A 23299-nucleotide genomic window follows, 5' to 3' on the forward strand; every position below is an offset into this window, starting at 1 on the left:
ATCTGGAAAAGGCTGCATGTAGATGACATAGGAATCCAGAGACTAATAAAGAGTCCGGAGATGAGATATAATTTTGAAAGGCATTGGGGGTCAGAGGACCTTCAGCTAAAGGAACTGAAGAGTCCCTCCTTGTCTTGGACCCTTGCTTTTATTAACACAATTTGTCCTAAGGCAAGGTGGAGATAATACACTTCAAAGGGTAAGGTTTCAAAGGGTACAGAAGCATTGTCAGTTTGGGGAATTAGCCTACGGCTGTTCAGGTGTTTGACCAGTAGGAGGCAATAACATGTAGATTAAGATGCCCTTTAACTGTCTGGCAGCCACAATCAGTTTCCTATTCAGGTTTGGGGAAATGCCTTTAGCCATTCCCAACAGGTGACTACATGTGTGACTCAACCCTGTTGAGTCCCCTAGTCTCATCAACCTTTTGATGAAACTCTTGAAATTATGACATGCTGGAATTGTTTCCTGGCATCAACCCAAGCCATTATGCTCAATTAATATTCAACAAAGGAGGCAAGAGCATACAATGGAGTCAAGACAGTCTCTTCAATAAATGGTGTTGAGAAAATTGGACAGATACATGCAAAAAAATGAAAGTAGACCACCAACTTACACCATACACAAAAATAAACTCAGAATGGATAAAGGACATTAACATAAGACGGGAAACCATAAAAATCTTAGAAGAATCCATAGGCAGCAAAATACCAGATATATGTCATAGCAATATCTTTACCAATACAGCTCCTAAGGCATTGGAAACTAAGGAGGAAATAAACAAATGAGACTACATTAAAATAAAAAGCTTCTGCACAGCAAAAGAAACCATCAACAAAACACCAAGAAAGCCCACTGCACGGGAGAACATATTTGCCAATGTTATCTCCAAAAAATCTCCAAAATTTATAGAGAACTCATAAAACTTAACAAAAGGAAGATAAATAATCCAATCAAAAAATGGGCAAAGGACCTAAGTAGACACTTTTTGAAAGTGGACATACAGAAGGCCAAGCCACATATGAAAAAATGCTCGAAGTCACTAATCATCCAAGAGATACAAATCAAAACAACAATGAGGTACCATCTCACACCTGTAAGAGTGGCTATCATCAACAAATCAACAAATGACAAGTGCTTGCTAGGATATGGAGAAAAAGGAACCCTGGTACACTGCTGGTGGGAATGAAGACTGGTGCAACCACTGTGGAAAACAGTATAGAGCAGCGGTTCTCAACCTGTGGGTCGCGACCCCTTTGGCGGTCGAAAGACCCTTTCACAGGGGTCACCTAAGACCATCCTGCATATCAGATATTTACATTATGATTCATAACAGTAGCAACATTACAGTTATGAAGTAGCAACAAAAATAACTTTATGGTTGGGTCACAACATGAGGAACTGTATTTAAAGGGCCAGAAGGTTGAGAACCACTGGTATAGAGTTTCCTCAAAAAATTAAAAATGGAACTCCCCTTTGACCCAGTAATCCCACTTCTAGGAATATTTCCAAAGAAATCAGAAACACCAATCAAAAAGGATATATACACCCCTATGTTCATAGCAGAACAATTTACAATAGCTAAGATTTGGAAACAGCCTAAGTGCCCATCAGCAGATGAGTGGATTAAAAAACAGTGATACATCTACACAATGGAATACTACAGTGCTGTAAAAAAAAAAAAAAGGAACTTTTACCATTTGCAACAGCATGAATGAAACTGGAGAGCATTATGCTAAGCGAAATAAGCCAGTTGGAGAAAGATAAATATCACATGATCTCATTCATTTGTGGAATATAATAGAAGTAATACTGTTCTTTGCAGATTTTTCATATTACAACTTTTGTGATATTATATTTGTTAGTACAGTTTTGGTAGTATTATATTTAAAATCTTTTTTTCTTGAAATATTAATGTTTATTGCATGCAATATTATTATATTTAAAATCATTTTTCTGAAATATTAATGTTGATTGCATGTAAATGGCTAATTATTTTGTATCAATAATCTGGTAATAGATTTATTTTGTATATCATAAAAAATAAATAAAAAAATAAAATCAATAAAGATATATTAAAATAAAATAAAAAAGGAAGGAAATTCTGACACATTACACCATAAATAAACCTTGAGGGCATCATGCTAAATGAGGTAAGGCAGTCACAGAAAAGACAAACACTGTATGATTCCACTTATCGGAGGTCCCTAGAGCAGTCAGATTTATAGACAGAAAGTAAAATGTTGGCTGCCAGGGGCTGGGAGGAGAATGGGGAGTTGTTTCATGGGTACAAAGCTCCAGTTTACAAGATGAAAGTAATTCTGGGGATGGTTGGTAGTGATGATTGTACAACAATGTGGGTGTACTTAATGCCACCGAACTGTATGTATAAAAATGGTAAAGTTTGTTATGTATGTTTTACACAATTAAAAATTGCCCTGACTGGTTTTGCTCAGTGGATAGAGAGCATCGGTCTGTGGACTGAAGTTTCCTGGGTTCGATTCTGGTCAAGGGCATGTACCTTGGTTGTGGGCACATCCCCAGTAGGGAGTGTGCAGGAGGCAGCTGAATCGATGTTTCTCTCTCATCGATGTTTCTAACTCTCTATCCCTCTCCCTCTCCCTTCCTCTCTATAAAAAATCAATAAAATATAAAAAAATATTAAAAAAAAATAAAATTAATTTAAAAAATTTTTTTAAATTAACATTGTGAATTATTTGTGTAATGATGAAATCGTGTGTGATATCTGTTTTCTTTTCTTTTTTTCCATCACAAGTATCATTTGAAGGAAATTATTTTTTGAGCATCATGCATTGTGATTATTCATAAAGTAGGATTAATTTGGTTAATAAGCATTTATCACACCCTTAGTCAGAATATACAAAGGCCTCTAGCCTCCAGGAGCTTACAGAGTAGATAAAAGGAAGGGAAAATACATATTGGTGCTTGAAATAACTAGGAAAAAAGTCCTAGACAACATATGGTTGAGTTTAAGGACATTTTCATACACTGTTACAGAGTGCCCATTGTATGCTATGTATTGTGTTATTCACTGATGGAATAGTAGTGAATAAACCAGTTCCCTGTCCTCATGGAATTTATAATATTTTTAAGCTGTATTATATTTAAAAGCTTAGCTTTGCTCTATTAGTGATTTTCCTTTTTTTTTTTTTTTTTGTTAATACTCACTTGAGGATATTTCCCATTGATTTTTAGAGAGAGTGGAAGGGAAAGGGAGAGACACAGAGAGAGAAGCATCAATATGTCGATTGGTTGCCTCCCACACGTGCAGACCAGGACCAGGGATCGAGCCAAGGTACATGCCCTTGAGCGAAATCGAACCGGGGACCCTTCAGTCCACAGGCTGAGGCTCTATTCACTGTTAGGGCCTAAGCCAGCAGTCAGGCATTCTTCTTGCAATCCTGGGCTCTCACAGTCCAGGACCCCTTGCTCCTTACTGTCCACCTGCAGCTGAGGCGGGAGAGGCTCGCCAGCTGTGAGCCCAGCTTCTGGCTGAGCAGCGCTCCCCCTGTGGGAGCACACTGACCACCAGGGGGCAGCTCCTGTGTTGAGTGTCTGCCCCTGGTGGTCAGTGCACATCATAGCAACCAGTCATTTTGCAGTTTGGTCAATTTGCATATTATGCTTTTATTATATAGGATAAACACCTTGGATAGCACCTGAGTTTATGCTAATGAGGTTTTTATGCTAATGAGGTGAGTCATATAGCTTGATGGAGGCTGGTCATGCTGGAAAGAGCAACTAACTGAGATTACAGGGATGGGGGCTTTGAACCACCATATGGGCAAAACTCCAATAAAAATTCTGACCACCAAAGCTCAGGGAGCTTCCTGATAGTGAGCACACTGATGTGTTGGAGGGTGATTCACCTGGTTCCCAGAGAAGAGGGCATAGAGTATCTATGGGACCCCACCCCTACCCTCCCCCCCAGATCTCACCCTATATGTCTCTTCATTTGGTTGCTCTTGATTTGTATCATTTATAATAGAACTGAAATAATAAGTATGGTGCTTTCTTAAAGGCCTATTGGTATATACAGTTGTTGCCTCTGGGGAAGAAAAGGATCTGGGGTGTGAGGCAGATGAACATTTTACTGCATATGTTTATACGTTTGAACTTTGTACCATGTGTACCTGTTGCTTTATTCAGTTAAAAGCTATTTTTAAAGGGAAGAGAAGTAAGTTAGTCTATGTGTATTGACTAGAAATGATGTACATGATGTATTGTTAATAAAGCAAGCTATGGAGTAATGAACATAATAGTAATAGACATAATAGTAATCTACACTAATAAAAGAGAAACATGCAAATTTGTGTCACTCCGCTACGCCCACCAGCCAATCAGAGCGACTATGCAAATTAACCCAACAAAGATGGCAGTTAATTTGCATACACAGACATGGAGCGAAGACTGAAGGCTCTGGCCGGAGTGAAGACTGAAGACTGAAGACTGAAGAGGCTTGGCTTCTCTGCTGTGGCCAGACCAAAGGCCTGGGTCCCAGGTGCTGGAGGAAAACCGGTGCCAGCAGCCAGGGGAAGGAAGGCCTATTGCGCGAATCTTTGTGCAACGGGCTTCTAGTAGACATAATAATAGGCATAATAATAAAAGGAAAAGAAGTGAACAGTCCCCTAAGCCCATGTGGGTACATGTTGTGTGCGTGCAGCTCCGAAACATGGGGAGGGTCACATAGCAGTCAGCTAACTTGATTGGCTCAGAGGGGTGAATGACAGGATAGAAAAAAATTTCTGTTGTTTCCTTTTGTATTATTTTAAATGACAAAACAACACATGCTGTTGCGACAAATGCAGGTTTGAACAAGTGAATGTTATTTTTATAATTTGGAAAAGGAAAGGAAGGAAGAGAAGGTTGAAGAAAAAATACCTTGCATCAGCCCTACTTGGTTTGGCTCAGTGGATAGAGTGTCGGCCTGCAGACTGAAGAGTCCCAGGTTCGATTCTGGTCAAGGGCACATGCCTGGGTTGTGGGCTCGATCCCCCCAGTAGGGGGCGTGCAGGAGGCAGCCAATCAACGATTCTCTCTCATCATTGATGTTTCTATCTCTCTCCCTCTCTCTTCCTCTCTGAAATAAATAAAAATATATTTTAAAAATACCTTACATCATCATGCCAACATTACAAACCCAATGAACAAATCAATAAAACGAACAGGAGTTCTCATCCACAGATGTGCTTGCCACCAGAGGCAGACTTATCTACTCCCTCCCTTTGTTCTGACACTTGGTTGCTCAAGTTTCAGGAACACATACTTAATATACAGGCATCCATCTTACTCTCTCAGAACCAGCCCGGTCCTTCAGGACAGGGGTCTTCTCCTAACCCTGCAAGACCTATAGGACCCCCCTGTATGGTAGAAGGAACATATCACTGTGTTGTAAGTAACAGAAACAAAACCAAAATTTAAATGCCCATCTGTGGTTAAGAAATTTGTCCTTACCCAATATCTATCAAATCCTTGGAAAGCAAAATATGATAGGGAACAAAAGCATGATGATGCTGGATGCACCTGAGACAGGGCATGTTGTAGGAGGCAACAGTGTATACAGAAGTGCTGTGGTGTGAACCCACTTTACAGTCCTCCCCATGGTACCCAGCCTGGCAGCCCGGAGCACAGATCAGCCTGAATCCTTTTCCTTTCCCACGGTAGCAATGGGCATTGTAGCCCTTGGAAAACAACTAATAACACAAATCTTATTACCCAACTTAAGGTGAAAAAAAATGCTTATGCACATCAAACAGGCAAAGATTTTTTTTTTAAGCCTTGGCAATAAAGGTGAGAAAGGGGTAAGCAGTTCATCTTACACGTTACTGGTGGGTGTGTAAATTAGTATAGTTATTCTGGGATGCAATATGGCACGCATCAGGGACCTAGAAATATTTTACACCCCTCTAGGATTCTAACTTTGGGAAATACACAGAAATGCTATCAGAGATTTGGTCCAAGGGTGTTTTGTGCAGCATTATTTATACTGAAATACTACAGAAGACTAATTGTTCAATAGGAACAACTAACTAAATTATATTGCAGTCATAAAATCTTCACAATGCAATGTTTAGAAGGCCAGAAAACAAAACTATGTATCCAACATGATTCTAATTTTTAAAAAATGTATAATGAGGATATATAATCTAAGTGACATCTAAGTGTTCAGTTCATGAATAATAAATTTGTTTATCCTTTTTTATGTTTAAAAATATTTCTACTGCAAACATACATTCATTTTATTATTGGGGAAAATAATAAAATGAAGATGAAGAACATCAGCTCTACTCCTAGATTGGGAGCATGTGTAGAAAAGAATTCACCTTGACACATTTAAATCCATGAATGTAGGACAACCCAATTTGACCAGTTTTAGGTAATTGAAAAGTCTGTTTTTGGATTCTTAGATTTCCCTAAGGTCCTAAAAGATCTACCTATTTAGGTACAAAGGAGCCATTACTCCCAAGAAAAAAAAGAGCTCTGAATAAAAGTATATTTTTTCTTTTTCTTAAAGAAGCTTTTCTATACATATAAGAATTTGATAACAGTTTGTGCCCCTTATGCATTTTTAAGAACTGGCAGATGGAATTCTGAATAGAATTTGTGCAGATGGAATGTAAATATCACCCTGAACTGAATTTGGGCCCTCATCCTGTCCAGCCAATCTGGCAATGTCTAGTAAACTGTTATGATGTGAGCCTAGGGCTCAGGAGAAGGTGTGGGCTGAGATTCAAATCTGAGTACATTAGCATATGCATGGCAGTTGAAACCCTGGGAGCCTTCACTATCTAAATCAAAGATTCTCAACAAGGAGCAATTTTGCCTCTCAAGGAACATTTGGCAATGCTTGCAGACATTTCTGATTTTCAGCATTGGGGATAGGGTAGTACTGGCATCTAGTGAGTCAGGCTAAGGATACTACTAAATTAAACATTCTACAATGAACAGGACAACCACTTACAACAATGAATTATCTGGCCTAAAATGTCAACAGTGTCTAAACTGAGTAATCCTAATATAAATGACTGACAGGTACCTTAGACTCAAGACTGAATTCATCCTTCCTCCCCAAATCTGAATTCTCCTACTATATCCCTATCCTCCTCAGAAGCAACCCATTTTAATCTGTTGACCAGATTAGAAACTCAGGTGCTCCTTAAACCTTTCCTTACCTTTGTTCCTTATATCCAAATCATAGCCAAATCCTGTCAAATTTACCTCTCTCATAGCCATCGACTTTCCCCTCCTCTCAGTCGCCCTGCCATTGCCCTGGTTCAGACCTTAATCACAACTTTTTGGTTTGTTGCAGGAACTTCTCCAAACTTGTCAGCCGCACATCTCTTCTCCACATCGTTTCCAGGATAATCTTTCTAAAATACAAATCTAATCATGATATCTGACTGATTTCCCTTCACCCTCAATTATACAGTACATATAATCGTATATACTTGTGTGCATATATATGTGTGTATAGATATATATATATATTTGTATGTATTATATATTCATTGTATAATATTTAATAACTATATATATAATAATGAATATGTCCTATTCATTATTCCCAACCCAATTTTAAATTTCTTAGGGAAGTCTACAACTTTTCTAAGTCAATTTCCTGATCACATTCTCTTATACTACTGTGTATCTTTCCTTTATAGCATTAAGCAGCACTGCAATTGTATGTTTGTTTGTGATTCTTCGATTAATACCTGTCTTCCCACCATAGTGTGCACCCTATGTAAAAAGGAACTATGTCTTTGTGGTTATTGTATTATGTTAAATTTATAGCATATACTACAGTGACTGGCACATAGTAGGAACTCAATAAATACTTGTTGAATGAGTGAATGCCTAAATAAAATAAATGAGATCATATTTTGAAAGCTCTTAGCATAGTACCTGATTTTTAGTAAGCTATCAACAAATAATAGCTGTTAGTTAAAATTCCCAAATGCATTTACCATAAAATTGCTTTTTAATACCTTGGAACTAGTATTCCTTGGATGCTTTGGAAAATAAAGATTTTGGCTATGAAAGAAAAGAAAGAGGTGAAAAGTATCTAGGTAAGCATTCAGGATCAATGGAGAGTTTTTTAAAAATATATTTTATTGATTTTTACAGAGAGGATGGAGAGGGATAGAGAGTTAGAAACATCGATGAGAGAGAAACATCAATCAGCTGCCTCCAGCACACCCCCTACTGGGGATGTGCCCGCAACCAAGGTACATGCCCTTGACTGGAATCAAACCTGGGACCCTTCAGTCCGTAGGCCGATGCTCTATCTACTGAGCCAAACAGGTCAGGGCAAGGATCAATGAAAAGTTTTAGTTTCTTGATTGAAAAGGCTTGGGGTATCAGGACAGAGAACCTCGGAAATATTTCGTCAAAATAGTTCCTTTCCAACTAGAATATTTTTAGTAAACAAGTTACGCATAGCATCTTAAAGATACAGTATTTCTGAGAGCTCCATTGACTTCAGGAGTGTTATGACAGTTTCTATCAAAATCCCCTCCCATTGGAGCCAAGTGGGTGTGTAATTGATCCTGACAGGAGTGTAGAGCCCACCACTACACGATAGGGGCAGGGTAGACTGTGTTTAGTCCTAAAGTAATCCTAGGAATATCTCTTATTTTCAGTTATTCAGTTTAATAGTAAGTGAACAAATACAAAAGCTGCAAGAATGGAGTCTGAGTCATTGTACGAGGCTAGCCATCTAGCTCAGCGTGGGTGCCAACCGAGGTTAAAGGGAAGCTAGAATGTGTGAAGGAAGAGGTGGATATTGAGTATCAGTTACAGCCTCCAAATCAACTGCATCAGTAGGACTTTTGTTCTTTCCACTGACCTTTTCTTTTAAGTTCCTGAGTAACCTATTTCCAGATAAAGTGAATTTGCTATTAAAAAAGTACATGGACCCTGGCCATTGTGGCTAAGTTGGTTGGAGCATCTTCTTGTACACAGAAACGTGGGTTTGATTCCCAGTCAGGACACATACCTAGGTTTTGGGTTTGATTCCAGGTCAGGGTGGTTATGGGAAGGCAGCTGATCTCTCTCTCTCTCTCTCTCTCTCTCTCTCTGCCTTCACCCTTTCCCCTCTCTCTAAAATCAATCTCTCTAAAATCAATAAGCATGTCCTCAGGTGAGGATTTAAAAAAAATACGTGAGTGGCCAAAGAGTGGACCTTAGCAGATTCTGTAGTGTTCTGCTCAGATATCCTCTTCAGGGTCTAAGCACCCCTACCTCAGATGCTGGGACTATCAGCTGTGTCCCTCACAAGATAATGCTCTCCACAACAGGGAACTGCACCCTCTCCCCACCCCCACCAAGAGCAGCCTATGGCCAATGACTGGCTACTGCAGGAATACAAAGACCCAGCTGGCTTGCCTTTCAATGTGGGACAACATTGAAAGGCTGTCCTCCCTCCCAAGTGGATCACAGGACTAGCTGAGCCCTTAGCCTCTCCTTCTGCTCAATCTGCCTTCCTTCTTTATAGGTGTAGATCCTGAGAGCGTTCCACATGCAATTCTCCATCTCGGAGTCTGTTTCGAGGGAACCCTAAGACATGGAAGCTTGGAAGACAGCACCCTTGTCATGGACTTTGACATTCTTGTATGGCCACCATGACTTGTGATACTAGGAAGAGCCTCCAAGTGACTTTGTGATTAGAGGATGGGACAGAGATGTGAAACATCCACTGCAGATGCTCAGAAATATCCGAACAGCCTTACTAAGAAGACAGAAGTCCTGAGTGAGCAGTGGGGTTAAGGAATGAAATATTTTAATTGTTAATGTCAATGAGACCTTACTTGTTGGAAGATGATGGTGAGGTCCCAGAGAGATCTAGGAAGTATTCATAAAAAACAGTCCAGCCCATCTGCTGTGGCTCAGTGGTTGAGCATCAGTCTATGAACCAACAGTTCATGGGTGTGATTCTCGGTCAGGGCACATGCCCAGGTTGCAGACTTGATCCCCAGTAGGGGGTGTGCAGGAGGCAGCCAAGCAATGACTCTCTCATCATTGATGTTTCTATCACTCTCTCCCTCTCACTTCCTCCCTAATATCAATAAAAATATATTTAAAAAAAAGAAAAAGATAACAGTCCATTTACTACATATGTGTCTCTTCTAAAATTAGACTGCATTGTGTTACAGTTAAATAGCTTTATCTTTAGAAGAGTTACTCAAAATGTGCTTTGGGGGCCACCTGGGTCAGAAACACCTGGGACTTGTTAAAGATGCAGATTCTAAAACCCCAACCCATGCTTGGGAATCCAACTATTGAACAAGCTTTTAAAATAAATATTTCCAGACTGCTTAATGGGTAGGAGTTTCTTTTGCAGGTAATGAAAATCTTCTGGAATTAGGTGGTGGTAATGGTTGCACAACATTATGAATATATGTAAATCACTTAAAATGGTTTAAATGGTCAATATTAAGTTATATTTAAAAAATACAACTATAGGGACAGAAATTACATCTATGGTTGCCGAGGATTGCAGGTAGGGGAAGAAAATGAACTACAAAGAGAAACGAGGTAATTTTTTTTTGGGGGGGTGATAGAATTTTCTATATCTTTTAAAAAATTATCTAATCATTTATTTATTTGATAGAGAGAAATATTGATTCATTGTTTCACTTAGTTATTGGTTGATTCTTGTATGCCCTGACCTGGGATAGAACCCACAACCTTGGAGGAAGGGGAGGAGGCTCCAACCAACTGAGCTACCCAGCCAGGGCTCTATATCTTAATTGTAGCTGTAGTTAAACACTCAGTGGTCCAAACTCATAGAAATACATAACTAAATAGGTAAATTTTACTATATGTAAATTATTCCTCAATAAACCTGATAAATGAATAAATAACTTTCAAAAGATCCTTTGACACTCTGACGTTTGAGAACTACTGCTCTGAAGTCGTGGTCTTCAAAGTGGGGACACATCCCTGGGTTTTGGGACACAAACCATCGGGGTATAGGAAGCAGATAATAGAAATGCTATTTGTATATGTTTAAAGCTAAAGATGGGGAAATTATTATTTTGAAGTCCCACTCTAAAGGCTTTACTAATATTTACAAGCAGAGTGACATTGTTGCCCCTCTCCATCTGTGCCATGACAGGTGCACAAGATGTCCCAGGGAAGACTGAGAATTACTTAATGAGGAAGTTGACCTTTGTGATCTCCTTGGTTCATTTGCTTTCAGCATATTGCCACGAGCTGCTGTTTACATGGATTTATGGATTATAATACCTAGTTTTAAACAAACTAACCCTCAGAAAATGGACAAAGGGTTTTAAAAATCACTGCAAAGAGGCTACTGATGGAAGCTGATACTAACACTTTGAGCCAGGGGAACAGGACCTGGCAGAGCTGACCTCGCAGTAAGTGCTCTTCCATCAGCCACAGGAGGGAAACAGCCATGGTCTAATCATATCTAAAATGAAGTCAGACAAAGAATGAGACATTAATTAGCTTTCAGAATAAACTCATGTTATGAAGAGAGCTTATTTTTTTCTCCAGCATCCAAAATCTTTTTAATAACAAGGTAGGACCTGGGGTTAGTTTTTGTAGCCGGGGCTGGCCCGTGGCCTCTTGCGCGCTGGAAGTTCAGCCCTTGGAGCGCACTTAGGTGGGGCCTTGTCGAAATGCCTGGACACTTCGCCGCCCTGGCAACCAGAAAGCAACACGGTGCCACAGCCCTTGGGGGAGTCCAGGGCTAGCTGGTCAAAGGTGAGGATCCTGCCCCTGGCCTTCAGGCAGCTCCGGGTGCACACACCTTCAGTTCGGGCCCCTCCTGAACACGCGTGTCATGGGTTATAGTCCCCTCAACCACAGCGGCGCTGCCCTCGCCAGGAAGCTTCATCTTTCTGATCCTTGGAAAGGGACAGGCGCTAAGTTGGTGCGACTCATGAACAACCTCTTCAGCACCATATGGTTGAAGGAGGAGTTGGTTCCTCTGGGCACAGGTTGACCAACAGCCTCAGGCAGACGTCCTGCTCTTGGGTTCCTTGCCCAACCTCCTTATGGTGGCCGATGTGGACTCCTAGGATAGCCCTGCTGCACCAGGTCCGAAAGCTGAAGAGAGCATTTTCAAAACAGAAGTTGGCAATGTTTCCATCGTTAAGTGATTTTGTTGCCTAATCAATGTAATCAGGACACCTACTAAAACTTTCCTATCTGCTCTGAGACAGCATGGAGGGACCTGGAGAGTATTATGTTATAAGCCAGTCGGAGAAAGACAAGTATCACATGATCTTACTCATTTGTGGCATTTAATGAACAAAATAAACTAATGAACAAAATAGATCCAGAGACAAAGAAGCATGGATCTCAGAGGGAAGGCGATGGGTGGGAAGAGGTCAACCAAAGAACTTGTATACATATATGCATAATCCATGGACACAGACAACAGTGTGGTGAAGGCCTGTGGTGGGGGTGAGAGCAGGCCAGAGGGGTCAACAATATGTTCAACAATAAAGATTTAAAAAAATAAAAAACAGACCATGAGCAGCAAACAAACAAACAAATAAATAAAAAACTACTTTCATATCTGCACACCTAAAAACTTATTTGCTAATTTGCTAACCAATTCAAAAACCTACCAAAGGAAGAGTTTCCATGGGCTTTGAACCCATTTTTGGGCAATGTTTTCTAATTAATTTGCAAGAACAACCAAGTGATCTCAGGGAAGACAAAAATTGACCATCTGGATTTTAACGGAAACTTCTGCATAATTAATGCGTAGGATAGAAAAATGAGTATTGTTATTTAGTTTGTGCTGCCAAAGATGCACTTTTGCCTTTTGATTCTGTGTATCTTCGTGAGATATGTTACCATTAAAATGAAATATAGCAATAAATCACATTAGAAATAGATCAGTGTATCACAAAATGTGCAACCAAGATATTGCAAAATAATGCAGCATGTTTTGTTACATTGCTTTCTCTAAAAATCGTTATTACAATAGTTTAATGAAGTCCTTTTTTAACATTCACTTCGGGCCTCTTCTTTCTTCACTCTCCACCTCAGACTTTTTTCCTTTCACTCTCACAGCTTTAGTTGTCTGTCAGGGGATGAACTCCAAAATTAAGTCACTAGCTCTGAGTCTTATATTTCCAATTATTGAATTAGAACCTCCTTCAGACACAATATGTCAGAGACAGAGCTCGATGTCTCTTCTTACCTCTTGTCTTGCTGTTTCTCATCTGGATTAGTGCTAATCACTTTCTAATGAGGTTTGAAACCTCTGTGTCTACCTTTCTGACTTTGCCTTTCTTTACCTTTCCATTTGTATATTGACTTGTCTTTGTCTATCTGGCTCTGCATCTTTCCCTCGCATTTTATTTCCAAGTCTGTTCCCTTCCTCATTCTTCCTTATCCTCTGTCTTCCCTGTCACATGAAGAAAGAAAAAAAGTATCTTTTAATTTGCTGCATTTATTAGATATTTATCATGCTAAAGCATGAAATAAATTCTTTCTATTTCGCTTTTTAAATCCCCTATTAAATTACTTATTTATATAGACCTTGACTGATTTTTGTTGTTGTTATTTCTGTGGGCTTGGATAGAAAAAAAGAATTTCCACTCCAGAATTAGTAAATTAGTGTTTCCCTTGTAGCATGACAGTTAATTCATGGACACGACCAACTCCTAAGGAAGAAAATTTCTTAGGCAAATGATCCTGTTACCAGGAATTTGGGTCTAGTTTAGTTGTCCTTGCTTTGAAAAAGTGCTATTTTTTTAAAAATCCTCACCAGAGGAGTGAAGATATTTTTTCCATTGTTTTTTAGAGAGTGGAAGGGAGGGAAGATGGGGAGAGAGGGAGAGAGATGGGGGGGAGAGAGAGAAAAAGAGAGAGATAAACATTGATGTGAGAGAGACAGTCTACTGGTTGCCTCCTACACACGCCCCTAGCCAAAGGAGTGGTGGGAAGGGATCAAACCTGCAACCCAAATACGTGCTCTTGGGGAATCCAACCCATGATCCTCTGGTGTGCAGGCTCTAACCACGGAGCCACGTCAGCCAGGGAGAAAAAGTGCTATTTTTAAGAACAAGATTTGATTGGGAGGAAAAAGTTTTGTAGATTTGAAGGAGGTTCTTCCTGTGCAAAAGAAAGTCTTAGCGAATACTCTTTATAAAACACTATTCAACAGAGTTTGTTTCAGAATATACATTATATATAACTATATATAATGCATATATGTGTGTGTATATATATATATGTATATATATAGATAGATAGATATATGGATGTATATGTAGATATTTGTTTACGTTTGATTTTAGAAGTGTATCATAGGAAGTTTTTTTTACACAAGAATTACTGCATTTCACAGAATTTTAAAAGCAAGACATATATTTAGCACTCATTTTCAACAGAGCTTATAAGACTAAAGCATTAGAGTTGTGATACTAATTTTTAATATTTGCTTTTTTATGTTGTGATATAGTACAACAAGAGTACAGGAAGTTCCTGGCTTACTTGTAACCAATTTAGCCCGAGTTCCTTGCCTGTGCTCTAGCGCCTGCTGTAACAGTGGCCCTTGCTCCCATCAGCAGCTGAGAATTGCCCTCTCACTCAGGATGCTTGCCCTCATGCTAATTCAGATCCCCAGCCACTCAGAATGACACATCTCTCTTGCATGTGTTGCATTTCTTTCCCAGAGTCACTCCTGGTCCCTTCTCACCTTGTTCCAAGGTTTCACCTTACTTGTCACCACGCCCAAAACTGGTAGTAAAGTGGACTCTCCTCAAGTGGCTCCCAATCTAGTAGGAGAAACAGAAGGAAACACTGGTGGGGTTAGGGGCTATAGGAGGCCTACTTGACCCAATCTGAGGGTCCAGGAAACAATCAGTCAGATGAAATGGATGGAAGGGTGGCAAACAGACGAGGCTCAAGAAATAGCCAGGGCCCACATATTAAGAGTATAGATTTGATCTCCAAAGTATTGGGGTCCTTAAATAGGAAAGCAACATGATGACATTTGTCTTACAGGATGGTGACTGAATGGGAGCATAAGAGTAGAGGCAGGGAAAATTATGTGGGCTGCAGGTAAGAGATGATTAGAGCCTGGTGCAGGTGATGACCATAGGATGCATAAAGGAGATAAACTGGAGAGGAATTTAAAGGTAGAAACAATATAACATAAGAAATCAAGGGGCATGTGGCTCAGGGAAGAAGACTAGCGAGGCTTTTGAAAGAAAGGGAAGGAGAAGATGGAGGAGAATAAGGAGGAAAATAGAGATAAAAGAGGACACTGGAGGAAGAGGGGAAAGGGAAAGAGAGAGGGGAAGTGAAATGTCCATTATTGCCCTTCCCATCCCGGCGGCATGGGTTGGTGTTTGCAAGGCAACTGAAAGGCACTGGGGGAATTAGGAAATGGTGAAAGACAAAGCAAATCAAAATTAGAAAAGAGGACAGAGAAAGTTGTGCAAGCTTTCTCCTCACATCCCCGCTCCAAGCCTCTGTTCCCTCCTCCTTTTTGAGTTTCTGTTTCTGTCTTAGAGTCTTCTTTGTGCTCCTACTAGCCATATTGAATTGTATTGTGAAGGGGGTGAATAATACTCTGTTTAAAATGTTTTGATGACCTAGCTAGGTGGCTCAGTTGGTTGGAGCATTATCTCATACAGCAAAAGGTTGCAGGTTCAATTCCCAATTAGGGAGACAACTGACCAATGTTTCTCTCTCACATCGGTCTCTCTCTCTCTCTCTCAAAATTAATTTTTTAAAAAGTGTTATTGGGTGAGGATTAAGAAATTTTGTTCCTGCGGATTACTCACTATTTGAAAATACATGATAGTTATATTTAGAATGAGAGTGAGAAATTTGGCCAAGAAGGTTTTCATACATTCATAAATATTTGGCACTATGTAGGTCTTCTCTTGCATTTACATAGGAAGCAAATCTCAAGGCACTTTTCACACATATTGTTTATTTTTTAATAAGGTTCCCTGGATGGAATTGAATTCCAAGAGTATGGCACCCTTGAAGAGAAGAGACTGGTAAGCATTTTTATGGAAATTGGCACAGTGCCAGTGGATTCGTTGTCAATGTGCCACATGTGATACTTTTCAAAATAAATTATCCCATATTTGGAAAATACAGATCGTCCCTGACTTATGATGGTTCAAGGTAAGATTTTTCAATTTTATGATTGTAGGGAGCAACTACAGGGTCAAGCCTCAGAGTGACCTGTGGCAGAGCCACATACAAGTCCCAGCTTAAAGGGCAGAGCCCTCCTAGCATGATTAAGCTTGACCTTATAGTTCTCCCTTGTTCCTAGGTAGTTAATGGGCTGTGGGAGGTGCAGCAAGTGCTGCCAAAACAAGGCTTGAGTAATGAAATAGATTTGAAACTCTCAAGAACATTGTAAACATGTTGACCACTTCCGTTGTTTTGCTTTGTGTGATCTGACTATAAAATAAAGCTTCCGCTTACAGGCTGTGTCACTGTTTCCTCATCCAGGCAGTGATCCACCTGGTCCCAACTGTATTCTCTTATCTGTTTTCTTTAATCCTTCACCGCCCCTTCTCAGGTTCACCCCTGGCCCACTGGATGTGGTTCATATGATGATGTGAAAGTGACATGCATTCAGTAGAATCCATACTTCAGAATTTGAAATTTGACCTTTTCCCAGGCTAGCAATATATGGTGCACCTCTCTCATGATGCTGGGCAATCGCACGGAGCTGCAGCTCCTACTCAGCCATGCAATCATGAGGGTAAACAGCCAACACTTTTTAGTGTACTATGTTGCCAGCGTTTTTTGGATATTGTATTTTCGCATCCCATCATGTCTACCAAATGCCCATGTGAGTCTCCTGCTCCTGGTGAGAAGAAGAGGAGGAAGTCAATTACAGATGCTCCTTGACTATGATGGGGGTCCGTCCTGATAATGGAAGTGTTCTGAGCACATTTAAGGTAGGTTAGGCTAAGCTATGATGTTCGGTTGGTTGGGTGTAATAAATGAATTTTTTACTTACAGTATTTTCAACTTACTATGGGTTTATCAGGATGTAACCTCATTGTAAGTCAAGGAGCACCTGTATACTAATATTAGACTTTTTTGTTATTGTCTTATTAGGGCCATAGGTGAGTCACATTTTTGTAGGTGGCAGTAGGACTTCCTATGAGTGGAATGGACATTCCCATTGCCAGTCCCATGAGAGAGAGGTCTGTCTTGGGGCAGAGCATGAGGATGTAAGAATTAGGTCTCCTCTCTGAACTCAGGGGGCAGTTTGGGTAGATTGGGGAGCAAAGTGTTGCTGAGGCATGTCTGATGATTTGGAATGAGTACCTAGCTGTGTAGAACTGTGTGGTAGATGGGGATGTATGCTGCTCAGAGACCCCTTTAAGAAAGAATCAGTTGAGAAACCATAGAAATCTTAGAAGAATCCACAGGCAGCAAAATATCAGACATATGTTGTAGCAATATTTTTATTGATACAGCTCCTAGGACAATGGAAACTAAGGAGAAAATAAACAAATGAGACTACATCAAAATAGAAAGCTTCCGCGCAGCAAAAGAAACCATCAACAAAACAACAAGAGAGCCCACTGCATGGGAGAACATATTTGCCAATGTTATCTCAAATAAGGGTTTAATCTCCAAAATTTATAGAGAACTCAAACAACTTAACAAAAGGAAGATAAACAATCAAATCAAAAAATGGGCAAAGGACCTAAATAGACACTTCTTGAAAGAGGACATTCAGAAAGCCAAGAGACATATGAAAACATGCTCAAAGCCACTAATCATCCAAGAGATGCAAATAAAAATGACAGTAAGGTACCATCTCACACCTGTCAGAATGGCTATCATCAACAAATGACAAGTGCTGACGAGGATGCGGAGAAAAAGGAACCCTCGTGCACTCTGGTGGGAATGTAGACTGGTGCAACCACTATGGAAAACAGTATGGAGTTTCCTCAAAAACTTAAAAATGGAACTCTCGTTTGACCCAGTAACCCCAATTCTAAGAATATATCCCAAGAAATCAGAAAGGACATATGCACCCCTATGTTCATAGAAGCACAATTTACAATAGCTAAGATTTGGAAACAGCCTAAGTGCCCATCAGTAGATGAGTGGATTAAAAACCATGGTACATCTACACAATGGAATAATACACTGCTATAAAAAAGAAGGAATTCTTACCATTTGCAACAGCATGGATGAACCTGGAGAGAATTATGCTAAGCGAAATAAGCCAGTCAGAGAGAAAGATAAATATCACATTATCTCACTCATTTGTGGAATATAATGAACAACATTAACTGATGAACAAAAATGGATCCAGAGGCATAGAAGCATCGAAAAGACTGTCAAACCTCAGAGGGAAGGCAGGGAAGGGTGGGAAGTGGTGGTAAGAGAGCAACCAAAAGACTTGTATGCATGCATATAAGCATAACCAATGGATACGGACAATAGGGGGCGTGAGGGCATGTGCTGGGGGCGGTGGGGAGTGGCTGGAGAGAGGTCAATAGGGGAAAAAGGAGACATATGTAGTACTTTAAACAACAAAGAATTTTAAAAGAAGAAAGAAAGAGAAAGAAAGGGAGAAAGAGAGAGAAAGAAAGGGAGAAAGAGAAAAAGAAAGGGAGAAAGAGAAAAAGAAAGAGAAGAAAGAAAGAATCATTGCCCAGCTTTGAGGAGTATGGTCAGCTAACTGCCTCCAGATGTTAACTGCTCAGGTCCACCTCAGCAAAGACAGTCTTCGCTCTGGAGCTCCTATTGGATAAGAGAGACTTCATTGAAGATGGCTGATGGCTCAGTCTGATGGCTCTCATACTATACAATCCCAGTTCTTCCCGGTTCTTCCCACCGATCTTATTTGCCAATAAACCTTTTATATTCCTAATTACCAAAGGGCTCAGCTGGCACAAGCTGCCTCAGGAGGCAGGTCAGGAAAAAGATGGGGAGTGGTCACTCTGAGAGGCCCTTAAATATCCCTTAAATATCATGAAAAGCATCATGCTGTGGGGAAGAAAGAGGAATCTGTTCCCCACGTGGGAGAGCAAAAAGACGACATCTCAGGAGAGCCTGTCTGCAGCAGCGGTGTGGCAGCTCGACAAAGAGGTAGGAATGGGGTCCCAGAGGGCCCAGCTAACCTAGGCAGCCCCTTGGGGCTCCCAGGAACAGGTAGGGTCACTCTGAGGGACTTGTCCCTGGTAGTAAGTCCACAGAGGACTTATACCATCAATACTGGGTTGCAGTTCACTGAATTTGCACCATAAGGATCCAAAAGAGAGATAAATTTTCTTATCCCCATTTTACAGATGAAAAAAGTGTGGCACCATTCAATAGGTGAATTAGGTTTTCTTTTCATATTTCACAACTCTCCCTACTCCCTACCATTTAAACATAATGTAGCCATTGGTTCACCATTTCCTATTAAATAATTGAGTCAACTATAAAAAGGCATCTTAGCAGTCTGAAATAATTTAATGCTTTTTGTGTGGAAGTCAGTGTTCAAAAGAACAATACTATTTCACCACTAGATGCCTTAAGTGTTACCAGGAAGCTCATTTGCTTAAATGTCACCAAGAAAAGTTTTATGGGAAATTAGAGTCTGTGTTGTTGTTTTTTTTAAGTACACATTTTCCCCTAATTTTTATTTCTGACTCTCACCCATTTTGTGACAGGACTATTTGTTGGAAACCTTAAGTGAGCAGGTATTCTTTAATATCTGAATTACTTAAAATAAATGTAAAGTTAAAATAATTTTTTCTACTAATTCTAAATGTTTTGAACTGAGTTATTTGTGCTCCTCTTTGATCCCTGCAACTCCCCCTACTGTGTGGGCTTCCCTCTCAGAATCAGTATTTCCTGTAACAGATATTTTCTTCCATATAAGTAATCCTTTATCCTTTTTCCTCTGGTAAATTTGTTATGAGTAATACTGCCTTTGTCTCTCATTTTTTATTGCTTTAGCATTACTATGCTGACTTTTTAAAATAACTTTTTTATTTTACTATCCCTGTTTTTGTTGTTATTGTTGTTACACTTTAACATTTATGGTGAATCTCCTTTGTTTAAACCCAGAATGGTCTGCACTCTAGTAGCTCAAGCTCTGTTTTTTGTTTTTAAAAAGTTGTATCTTTGCTTTCTTAAGACCCTTTGGGATTTTTATTTTTCTCATCTCCACATCTTTCTTATACAAAAATAAAAATAAATTTACCAATTTTGATTTTGTTTCAACCAGTCAACCCTTCCATAAGAGTAAAACAATCAGAATTCTTTATTATTCCTTCATCTGGTACAAATTTTCAGCTGCCCTGGGCGAATGACAGAGTGGTTATTGCTAAGCCTGCTTTATAGCAGGAAAAATAATTACCTTTGGATTTCTTTTTCATGCTCAATTTTCTCCTGGACTTTATTTCTAGGCTTTGTATCTTTTCCAAGGAAAATGAAGCACAATGATGTTTGTGCTTCAAGCTTTTTATACTAAGCTCTGTGTCTAAAGGAATTTTTCTTTTACTTCTGTACCATGAGCCAGGAAAAATTTTAAGAAACTTTTATTCTCTGGCTGTTATGCTCTCTGTGAACAATTTAGCAATTTCCTTCTACCTGTTATGACCAAAGAAAGGGGAATGGGGTAATATCGCTCTGTGAAGACATTTGGATTTGACCTCTACAACTGAGAGGAAAAAAATTAAGTTACATGGGCAAGATTCATGTTTATTTTTGTCTGAGTTATTCATTAACACATAATAGGAACCATTGTACTATGAAATAATTATTAATTATATAATATTGTTTTTATTGGGATGCTAAAACCTTTAAACTTTTAACATTTTGAACGATATTTCTAGAATGATTTCTACCCAATGACCTTCTTTATATTGCTGATAGGAATGTAAACTGGTGCAGCCACTTTGGAAATGGTTTGGCCATTCCTCAAAACAGGGCCACCCCCATGGACAGAGCAAGGCACAGTGGCTGTAGCAACCAGGAGAGTGTTGGAAAAGTATGGCTCTTCTCATTCTCAAATCAAGTCCATCTTCCCAAACTGGGGATTTTATGTGCATTCTAGAGATGGGAATCAGTGAAATGAAAAAAGAAAGCTATCATTTAGTGGACTGGAGGGAAATGAAAACACCCAGATTCCATTTCATTTCCGGGGGGTGGGGTGGGAATTAAAACTACTAAATTCATTTCCATTTTCCAGCTAAAGTTTTCCTCACCAGCTTCAATTGCCCACCCAGAGCGGAAAAAGGTTTTTGTGTCCTACAACTGTTCTCAGAGGAACTAAAATAAAATAAAGTAGAGCACACCTTCCTGGGAAGTGCTGTCTTAGTAGACTTGGGAACTTGGTCAAAAGTGTAAGCGTGTTCTGTGGGTGTCAATAAATAGAATGCAAGGTAGGAAGACTCATGTTGACTTCCTTTTCCTTCTTCCCTTCCTTTCTTCCTTCCCTCCTTCCTTCCTTATTTTCTTCCTTTCTTCTGTAGGGGTTCAGAACAAGTCACCCTAAGATATGCCTCTGTGGTATGCAGATAATTTTAAGCTAAAAGCAACCAAGACCCTACAGACTCATGAGCAACTCCTACACCCATGCCCCCTCCCTGCTCCCTACCCTCTTAACTACCTAGGAGAATGGGAATTAGTGGCTTGTCCATAATAAGAAATTATCAAAGATAACTTTTTTTTGACCTATCTATAGAGCAGGACAAACTTCTAATCACTGAACACCTGCTCTTCTTACCTTCCTCCCCTTTGAAACCCCAAGATGATCCTTAGCTCAAAATGTCACATATACCTCATTTTCTTTTTCTTTTTTAAAAAATATATTTTTATTGATTTTATAGAGGAAGGGAGAGTGAGAGAGAGATAGAAACATCAATGATGAAAGAGAATCATTAATAAGCTGTCTCCCGCATTTCCCCTACCGGGGATGGAGCCCGCAACCCAGGCACCCCAACCAGGAATCAAACCGTGACCCCCTGTTTCATAGGTCAAAGCTCAACCACTAAGCCCAACTGGCTGGAAAACGTTTCTGTCTTGGAACCACTCGTGTATGTGGGGTCTCTCTGACACTCTCATGTATGTAGGGTTTCCATACACATGTGTGTAATTAAATTTGGTAAATTTCCTCTTGCTAATCTATTTCATGTCTGTTTACTTATCAGACCAGCCAAAGAACCTTGAAGGCAGAGGAAAGATTTTTCCTCCCCACACTTCCTTACATAAAGTTTTCAACAATGCCCTAAGAATAAGACTGGAAGAAATGGGACAAGGAAACCCTCATTGTCTTTTAACAACTTAAATCTCCCTATTTAGGGACAAATCACTATTATCCTTGATTCCCAGCCCCAATCTTCGTCCTTTCTGTCTTTCCATTCTCTTCTCAAAGGGCATCTTAAGAAGTCTACCCCTTCTACCCCCACTATAATGAGGATCAATTTTCATATTTTAAACTTTTCCTCCTCCTCTGGGTCAAGCCCAGACTTGTGAGCCTTTTTGGCTCAAACACAACGTGCAAGTGTGAGCAGGGCCTTTTGTTCACTAAGCATTATTGCTGAGTGAACTTTCACTGAGTAACTATTATGTTCTAAGCACTCTGTTCAGTACTTCCCTACATTATCTCAATTAACCCTCAAATAACATAGTGAGGCAGGATCTGTTATTATGCCCATGTTATAGATATAACATGGCCCCTTTGATAAATAAGGCCCCTCACATAGCTTGTAAAAATGTGTTAGTAAACAGAAACCTCATTTAAAATTAATTGGGAGGGCCTGTAGGGGGAGCTCTCATGCCCTATGTCAGTGGTTCTCAACCTTCCTAATGCCGCGACCCTTTAATACAGTTCCTCATGTTGTGGTGACCCCCAATTTCATTGTTACAAATTGAACATAATTAAAGCATAGTGATTAATCACAAAACAATATGTAATTATATATGTGTTTTCCGATGGTCTTAGGCGACCCCTGTGAAAGGGTCGTTCAACCCCCAAAGGTGTCGCGACCCATGGGTTGAGAACCGCTGCCCTATGTCAATCAAGAAGCACAACAGGAACACTTTGGTTGTAATTGTCCTCCCTACTTCCCTTCCCCCTCAATAAAAGAGTTTCCATTAATTTGTTTTAGCAGTCTTGCACATGGTTCACCATGGTTGCATGTTCTGGATTGCAATTCTTTGCCGTTCCCAAATCAACCCTTTAAAAAAAAAAAGTATCTGGCTGACTTTTTGTTTAAGGTCAACAAGCTATTAGGTGAAAGAACCTAATTTTCAACCCAAGTTTGTGTATTTCTACAGCCTTAGCTTGTGGCTACCATAA

This window comes from Myotis lucifugus, unplaced genomic scaffold (assembly GCF_000147115.1).
Source record: "Myotis lucifugus unplaced genomic scaffold, Myoluc2.0 scaffold_7, whole genome shotgun sequence".
Lineage (NCBI taxonomy): Eukaryota > Metazoa > Chordata > Mammalia > Chiroptera > Vespertilionidae > Myotis > Myotis lucifugus.